This window comes from Haliaeetus leucocephalus, unplaced genomic scaffold (assembly GCF_000737465.1).
Source record: "Haliaeetus leucocephalus isolate CR32 unplaced genomic scaffold, Haliaeetus_leucocephalus-4.0 Scaffold712, whole genome shotgun sequence".
NCBI lineage: Eukaryota > Metazoa > Chordata > Aves > Accipitriformes > Accipitridae > Haliaeetus > Haliaeetus leucocephalus.
The window spans coordinates 2,382,270-2,391,793 of NW_010973148.1; positions in this window are offsets into that span (position 1 = coordinate 2,382,270).

Genomic DNA, 9,524 nt, shown 5'->3' on the forward strand with positions numbered 1-9,524 from the left:
TGCTCCAGGTGCAACTTGGTGTGTGCCAGGAGGAAGCAATTCAGCAGGCCAAGTGGGATTCACCATCACCCTGGCCCACCTTACTGAACTACCAATGTGAAGTGGAGTGATTCTGATTAAACAGACCTATCTTCATTGCCTGTAGGGCTAATTCTGTACCCTTGTCAAAGAGCCAGTGCAATGCCCCTGGGTTACTTAGGCTCTACAATATATGAAAGATCTTGGGCAGAGTTTTTGACAAAATTTTCACATTCCCCAAGTGCAGGGAAGTTGCTCTTCCATGCAGTCTTCAAACAAGCTGACACAAGAGAAGCCTGCTGGGGTTGGCTCAGTTTATATGCAGTGAGCCCAAAAAGACAGAAGCCAATATTCCACCCTATAGCTGGAATCAGCAGTTTATCTGGTTAACTATTTACAGTGCAGCTGGCATGCTTGAAGAAGCTGAATTCTCTTCCTTTTCTTTAGGGTAAATCATGTTCACTTGGGCATCGTGAGGCTGCAATTTACCCTTAGCACAGGCCTGTTATGAAATAACTATACTCTTACTATTTAGAAAGAAACTCAAGTGACCACTTAGGGGTTTTACGGCATTTTTAGCTAAAGATGATGCTATCATTCCACATCACAGTGTGATGATTTCCATTTGCTAGTCAAAGGTATTTTAAATCTTTAAAATATCTGAAAGCATGGATAAAACTCTTAGGACACATCTGTAAGTTCAAAAAGCCACACTGAAATCAAACTAGTAATAAATGCTCTTTGACTGATATCTTAGATACCAAATTGTATTCTGGAAGCATTTTTTATAACCAAATTCTGAACTCTGAAATAGGGGTTTATAACGGAAACAATTACAAAAGCAAGGCCAAAGCCCTGCATCTGGATTCAATGGGAGCACCCTAAGGCTTGGACGTTCTACATCTAAGTCTGTACAAATAAATGTTAAAAACCTCAGTAGTGTAGCTACAGTGGACGTATACAGTTTCTTTCTTGAGGAAAACAAAAGAAAGAGGTAGTAATAAGCAGAAATAGTTCTAAAAGTATGTACCTTTTCTGTAGAAAAAAATGTAGCTCTTTTATTTTTCAGAATGTATTTCTAAATACAGTGACATTGTACTTTCAACTCTACAGCTGTGTTGATAGATTTAACCCCACTCCTAAATATGGCCTCTAAGTGTCATTTGGGCTATATTGTAGAAGAAAGCCTGGACTTCTGCTGTGTTCGCTTATTAGAGCAGCTGCATACCTTGTGTGCTTCTCTCGTACCAGCAGGAAGACAAATCAAACGTGCGGACTTTCCTAGAAGGACTCCTAGGTTGTATACTGCATGGGATTAGTATGGAATGGGATCTGTAGGCTGCTTGAATTCAGACTGCTCTTACAACAACAGCATCTTACAACTAAAGATGTGGACAAGTCGAGTGGAGTCAGGCAGCAAAGTGGCCACTCACTTTGCTCTTTGTCCCATGCTCATAGAAATAATTTGCTTGCAGCCTGGTAGTACTAAAGATACACTTGTGATGTGTGCTACAAAAATACGCAAGTCACACATGGTATAGAAATCTGACTTCTAATATTCTGGTCCACTGGATTTCATTTAGCCATTCATATCATGCAGATTTATCTACTGCTGCACTATTACAAACATCATAAAACCGAATAAGGTACAGCAAAACATAATCTAACTCTGCACTTACCTGCCCTGACATGCTGAGCATTAGGAAAACATCTTTTCTCTTTGTTCACATGCTGTTATAATACTTACACACCTCACATACAAAACAATTAGAACTGTTCGTTCTGTAAGACTATACGTAAGTAAATCAAAAAAGCTGTTCATTGCTAAAATCCTCTAACCTCTAAGACTAAACATTGGTTTTGCTGCCTTCAGTTCAGTTCTTATAGAGGGCATGCCAAGATGTCTGTGGCCTATAGGAACCTTAAGAGTCAGAGCAGGACATATCTCACCATTTCTCAGAGAGTCAGCTCTCCAGGGTTTGTGCTCGCTAGCGTGTTATTAATTACCTGGCACCAACTATTCAAGGCCTGTTTCAGTATGGCTACTCTTAGCGCTGCAATACATTCAGTATTGCAATCTGGGCATCCACTTCAGGATTTCAGGCTTGCCTTCAGGCACGTAAAATCCAATGAATCTGAAGTGTTTCTCTGTTAGCTTTTGATGCAGAAATACCCGTGTAAGAATACCAAAAGGGGTAGGAGGGGGACTTGTTTAAATCAAGGGAGTGTTTGCAAAAGCAGGGATGGAAAAAAATTGGGAGCTGGAAAATGGTTTCTAACTTAATATGCTGGAATAGCTGTCCAGTGAAAGTAAGAGGGGAAAGATCTCTGATTAGTTTTGCAAAGGACCTTGCTAAGTTTCTGAAAAAGGTTGTACATCAGGATAGCCTGTGTTAACAGGAGGTTAAGTTCATTGGCCTAAGAGTCAGATGTGCTTCTTAGTGAGGTAACAAGAAGTGACTGCAGATTGCAACGTGTTTCAAGCATACATCAAGAAGAGTGTCAGCAAGACTTGGATCTTAAAGGGAAGCCCACTGCTAACAGCTGAGTATTTGGGTCTAGGTTTAATTCACAGAAGGAACTTGCTGAGCAGTGGATTAGCAGCAGATTTACAAGGACAGAAATTGTTTTTCACTTTTAAATATTGTTCAGTATAAAATGAACAACAGTGGCTGAGAAGGTTAAAACTGAGGAAGTGGAGGAACATTTCATAATTTGAAATGCCAAATAATACAGTTCAAATGACAGTCACCCCAGTAAATTGAAGGAGACTCATGTGGAGAATGTTTACTGCATGCTGCTACAGATCCTTCTTGCATCCTTTTCTCTTTTTTTTAAATACCTTAATAAACTTGATTTCTTGGCTAAAGAAGGAAAGCAAATGAATAAAGCTCTCATCACCTCTTTTATTTCAGTTTTTATTTTGAAAAGAGGGATATATTTTCCCTTCCTTGGTTAATTCTTTAGCTCACAACATAAAGAAGAAAATACGGCTCTGTTATGCTTCATTTCATAGATGTGGAAGTAGCATAGAAAATGCTCAACTGTTTCCGTGTTATTATTCCCAGGTTATTAACAGTCTGATAGAAGTACACTATGCAGTTGAAAGAAAAACTTCCTCTTCACACCATTTCACTAGGAAAATAGAAATAAAATTAGAGGAAAAAAGAGATTATGGCATAGAGGAAAGTAAACCTACTTCTTCTAGTGGTATCTCATTACAGATTGCAGCAGATTCCTTCATTCATCCTTTTCATCACAGTACATCTTTAAATACCTTCACTTGTTAGCACTTTCAGGTGCCACAACATTGACTGCCCTTTCGCTTTGCCATTTAGAGCACAAAGGTAAAGCAGCACTGTATTTCTCAAGGTAACAAGAGGAATGAACTTGCCCCCCAGGTTCTCATTCAGATCACCCCTCAGATAAGCCAGGTACAAATGGGCTGCACTGCTTTGGGGGAAGCCCAAAAACCCTGCCTGGCTTCGGCAGCGTAGATAACACTTGTCTGTCCTGTGGTCAAAGCTCTCCGGATGCGAGTCAGTCCAGCGGTACGTGATGGGCAGAAGTGTTAGCGCAGCGCTGTGCCCAAGCAAACAAACTCTGCGGAAAGGCAGACGTGGGATCAAGCTCACACAGCCCCACAATCCCCATCCGAAGCTGGCCTGCAGCCACAGCCAGCGGGCTCCAGCCACCCACCAGACATGCCCAAAGGCGCTGGAAGCGAGGACAGTCGTGTGACATCTTTGTTTGCACTGGCACAAGAAACGGTTCTGTTTTGCCGATGCCAGCTGAGGGCCCACCAAGGCAGCGGCGGACCCGCAACACGATCTCTGACCAACTCCCTGCCTTCCCTTGTTGCCTGTGTTTTCTGCGTACCTCGGTGAGTCTTGGCCTACCGTTCCTTTTCCTCCCACACTGCTGACCCTCATTTTTCTTCATTTCTTGTTAATCAGCATTTACTCCAATTAGTTTGTGATATAACTTGTCAGGCACTACAGTACAAACGCGTGAAATGTCAAAAGCAAATAAAGGAAACACTGGCACTAGAGTCAGCATGCTCTCCCAATACAAATACCCAGCGCCTGAAGACAAGTAGAGAACAAGTCACGACAGCGCACGGCTATTATTTCTGTAAGCTAACAGTTTGTTTTTCTGCATCACAAAATTGAATGCAGTCCATCAACTTTTCTAGACCTCCTCATTTTTCTGCTGGAAGTTAAACAAGGTCCTAATTCATCTGCAGAAATTTATTCCCGATTCTCTGCCAAGTGGTAAAAGCAAGAGTTAATTTATTACCAGCTCCAACAGAAGGCATTTAAAAACTGCTGCTTTTTCACATGTGTACCACTCACTGCACTTCAGTCTTCTGGGCTCCATCCTTCTGCTCTTTAGAAGACAGCTGGGAAAGTCAACCTGTCCATCAGGTATATTCATCAGTGGGACTGTGATGGTCTACTCCTCTCTTCACTGACCTACAGCAAATGAAAGAATTTGACTTCAGCTTCAAAGAGTCAGTCCTGTTTAATAAACAGAAGCGCAGTGCTCTCCCTCCTTCCTCCATGAGGCCACTTGACAAGGGAAGCCGAGAGAGATGCTCAGCTCATCGCTGTGTTGGCACCAGGCAGAGCTAACAGGGGAGGAGGGAAGGCTGAAAGTTTAATGCTGCCTGCAGCTATTCTTTAAGCAAGAGCCACGGGATAGAGCAGTATGCTTTGATATGTCAGGAAGCAGAAGCTTGGGCAAGAAGAAGAGTAGCTAAGCGATGGAAAAACAACCCCAAACAGGAAGGCCTAAAGGCAAGGAGGAGATAAGTCATCTGAAGGAGGGTACAGAGAAGAGGGCAGCGATATATTGGCACTGCAGCTGCAAGGAGAGAGCCGAACAGTCCCTGACCTGGGAGGTTCAGAGAATAAAGATCAGTTGGTGAACTGTGGGGCAATGGGGGGAAGGAGATGCAAACCTTCCTACGTAAACAAAACCACATGGATGTACAGACACTATCTCCTCCCTTTGACATTCTCAACCACACATGTTAAATAGTATAAAACAGTAATGATGAGGCTCACAGGAACCACTAGCATTTCTCTCTCTATTCAAGCAAACAGCCTTGAAAATTACCCTGATTTTTTTTTTTTCATTTGGCTGTTCTGATCTATACCAGTCTAGAAAAGAGCAAACTTTCCTTATTGCTTGTTACCCACAGTCCCAATTTACTATGGTGCTCAGATTTCAGACTATGAAAGCCTACTGATTTTTACTCATTTACAGTTACCATCTCATGTGCTCCCATTTCTATATCAGTTGTGGGCTTTTAATACTACACTACCTTGTAAAACACAATACTTGACTGATAAGATTTGTAAGACTATGACTTAAGCAAATGCCCATTATTCTGAAAATTAGGTTATATGGAAATCTGTAAAATCTGAATAATACTGCATTTCCCCACTTATCCTCAGCTATTAGAAATGTAGTTGGTGACTTTATTAAAATGTAAATACAGAATTCCTTTTTTTTAACAGAGAAATTATTCTTCAAAATTCCCAGAACCTCATCCCACTCCACCCTCAGTCCAGATGTTCAGACCTGATGTCTGCAGGCCACCATTGCCTCACAGCATAGATGCGCTTCCTACAAACTACTATTGCATAGCTTGCTGAGCTTTGTTTCGGTCCTTGATTTGGGCTCCTTGATCCAAACTCGTCAAAAATACTTTGGCAAGACAACTTAGGCAAGATAACTGGTTCCTAGAAAACCCAAAACTTTATTCCTGAGAGAGCAGCAGTGCTACAGTAGGTTGCCAAAATCCTTCTTTGACGTTGGCTCTCACCGGGAGGAGAAGGTAACTTGTAAGGCTGTGAGCTAACTAACCACGAGGCTAGTGATAGGAGTGGAAGCCGATCGGAACAAAGTCCAGGCGTTTTATGGTTAGTGAAGGACAGTGAAAATAAGAAAGATAGCTCTCTCTAATAATACCCTTTCTCAAGCTGTCATCCTTGATTTCCCCTTCACTGCCTCCCAGTCTTGTCAAAAAGCCTATCATTAGCATGTCATTACCATCACCCTCCTACAACACACAGGTTCTTGTTCATGTGAACAGCCTCTTACCTTCAAGCTATCTTTTGGAAATGGCTGTACCTGAAACTCACTTGGTGCTCCCTACAGTCCCCTGGTATTTCTACTTTGTTTCCTTTGTTCCTTCGAGGCATTTTCCTACCACTTTGTAAACACTGTGTAAACAGCAGGTACCCAGCTGAAATGGCACATATCAGTGACACAGATGATTACCTTCACTGTTGATTTGCTTTGCCTCTCCCTATCCACTGCATAAAAACTTTAACCAACATAACTAGAGTTTATAAAGAGGCTTTCCAACCATTTACTGCAAGAGCTACCAGACAACCTAGCATCACTTGACTGACATCAGAGAAATTAAGACTGATGTACAATAGCTGTCAATCCAGATACCAGTAAATGTCTCTGGTTGAAATATAACTGAAACCTCAAACTACAAAAAATACTGTGGCCACAGGGCTGCCCAGGCCTATGTAGCATCTACAAGTTCCTATCATGGACAATCTTTAACTGCTAACTCCCTAATTGTATCTGCTACGTATCAATTTAAAAAAATCCTGTCCTTAATACTTTTCATTCCCATATTTTTCTAACTGGATTCAAATGGATTCCATAAAAAAAAAAAATTCTAAAACTTCGCAATAAGATAAACATATATAATAGAGCTGGATGTGATTTGTTGTCAAAGTAGTGTGATTTTAACTTGTGAACTGCTGCTGTATTTACTGTTAATACACAGTTGATACAACAATATGGGTTGGTATTGACATTTGCTTGTCTGAAAAAATTATTTACATTGAGGATAGTGAACATCATATTAGTGATATTCTTTTTGAATGCCACTGTAATATTTTATTCTCGTATTTATTTATAATATAGTTAAAAAACTTGCTCTCAAACTTTAGCACCTCTTTTTGAAGGAAGTCTCTTCTGAAATTTCAGACTCCAAGTAATGAACAAGTTCCTGTATAGACCTAGCAATCTGGGCTTCCGCACCTTTTTTTACAGTTCTACTTCCACTTGGTCCTACCATGTGATTTATTTTAATTTCACTAATTTTCAGAATGAACATACCATTATGCACATTAGGTGTAAAGGGCTACCACCACAATTAAGTCAGCTATAACTTCCTCTGTGTATCACTGGAATATTTAAATGGCTCTCCTCCCAGTAACAAAGAAACTATACACTTAGTAATAATACTTCTGTAGCTATGATGAGGAGAACAAACTGATGTGTACTGAAAGGTAGTAGGATCCTAATGAGAAAGTAAAAATTATAATGGTGTTACTTTAACTACAAGGAGTGGAAAGTAACGTTTTATGTACTGCTTAAATTAATTCACCCTAAATAATAGTAAAAGTAATAGCAATAGTAATACACTCTTCACACACTAGTTTAAGCTTGATAAAATACCTGAGTAAAGTATTATTAGCTACGAATTAATAAAAAATATGTTTTCTTTGGTTTTGAAAGTTTTGAGTCCTATAATAGGCCATCTGCAAAAGCTTTTGTATATTTACTGTGTGATACTTCTTCAAAAAATGACTTGTGTTCAGGCAAAATAATTTCTTCCTACTGCCATTATAGGCTATCAGGTTATGTGTGGGGATGAAATGTTGCCTTCAAATAGATTTGAGACCACGGACTACTGCTCAGACCTTAGTGAAGTCAGATTCTTCTTGGTTGTATTTAAACCAACTCTACACACCATAATTCTACTGAGATAGGTCAGGGGGATCAGATGATACACCAGTAGAGACCAAATAATTGCACATTCAGCAAAGATGCATGGTGGAAATGTTCTCTGTGGTGCAGAACTCAAACAGTTTTACTCTTTGAGGTAATTGAAAAAAATAATCCAGATGTCATCAAACTAAATCGCAATTTTTTTTCAAAATGTACTGCTTTTGGCAGGGGTGGAGTCAACTTTCTTCATAGTAGCTAGTATGGGGCTGTGTTTTGGATTTGTGACCAAAACAGCGTTGATAACCCAGGGATGTTTTCGTTCCTGCTGAGCAGTGCTCAACCAGAGCCAAGGGCTTTTCTGCTTCTCCCCCCACCCCACCAGCGAGCAGGCTGGGGGGGCACAAGGAGTTGGGGGGGGACACAGCCGGGACAGCTGACCCCAACTGACCCAAGGGATAGTCCAGACCATAGGACGTCATGATCAGCAGATAAAGCTGAAGGGGGAAGAAGAAGGAAGGGGGGACGTTGGGAGTGATGGCGTTTGTCTTCCCAAGTCACCGTTCCGCGTGCTGGAGCCCTGCTGTCCTGGAGATGGCTGAACACCTGCCTGCCCGTGGGAAGTGGGGAATGAATTCCTTGGTTTGCTTTGCTTGCGTGCGCAGCTTTTGCTTTCCCTATTAAACCGTTTTTATGTCAGCCCACAAGTTTTCTAACCTCTACCCTTCTGATTCTCTCCCTCACCCCACTGTGGGGGATTGAGTGAGCGGCTGCAGGGGCCTGAGCTGCCGGCTGGGGTTAAACCACGACACAAAAGAAGTTCTGCAGCTAAAGCATGGATAGGAGCTTTTTTCTGCAAGTGAACCTTTATTAGCAGATTTGGAAGATATGACTTGTCCAGATTCTGATGCTTATCGCTAACAGTTGAAGAGGTTGCTCTCCCCCCAACTTTTTTGATAATCATACCTCTTAGAGGTTTCAGAGCCAAAAATGGTTCATTAACTCAGATTCTGATTCTTTCTATTAATTTAGTGATGATACAACTGTCACAGCTTTACAGTCTAGGATGTAATGCCATTTACTATAGCAAACGTACTGTGGAGATGGAATTTGAAAGCTCCATGCCAAACCTCAGAGGGATTCTTACAGCTTAAGATGCACCTATACTGATTCCTGCAACTCTTTTGTGTCTTGACAGACTAAGTTCGTTTTTCTGGAGCAGATGAGGGTAACTGCCATGCTGGCTATCTGGACAACAGAAAAATGTGTGTATTCAAAAACCCCACAGTGGAACTAAGTAGAGGACAGTGTGTGGTCTACTGTGGTACACCTGAATGTGAATTTTTCTCTGGACCGGAGGTAGGCTTACTTTTGCATACTGATAAAATTGCTGATACAGGAGGGAAACTGAGGAGGGGGACGTTAATGATTTAATGATTCGAGATTGAAGTTTGCTTCTCTGGCGGATTTTAAAGGTAAAAGGCAGCTCACGCCAGGGTCTACATTCAGTCTGGTTCGTTTTGCTACCGGTTGCTGCCTTTTCCTGTACGGCTGTCATTGCCTCCCCGCTCCAGTTTTGAGGTCCCTTCTGGTCACGAGCATTTATTCGGGGGGACAGGCCATCAAATTCTCACGCCCAGCCCGGGTGCAGGTCTCTGCAGCGGTCCTGGGCCAGCACACCCGCCGGATCGGGCCGAGCTCCCTTCTCCGTCCTGCGGCGGGACACCCACATCGCTCCCGTT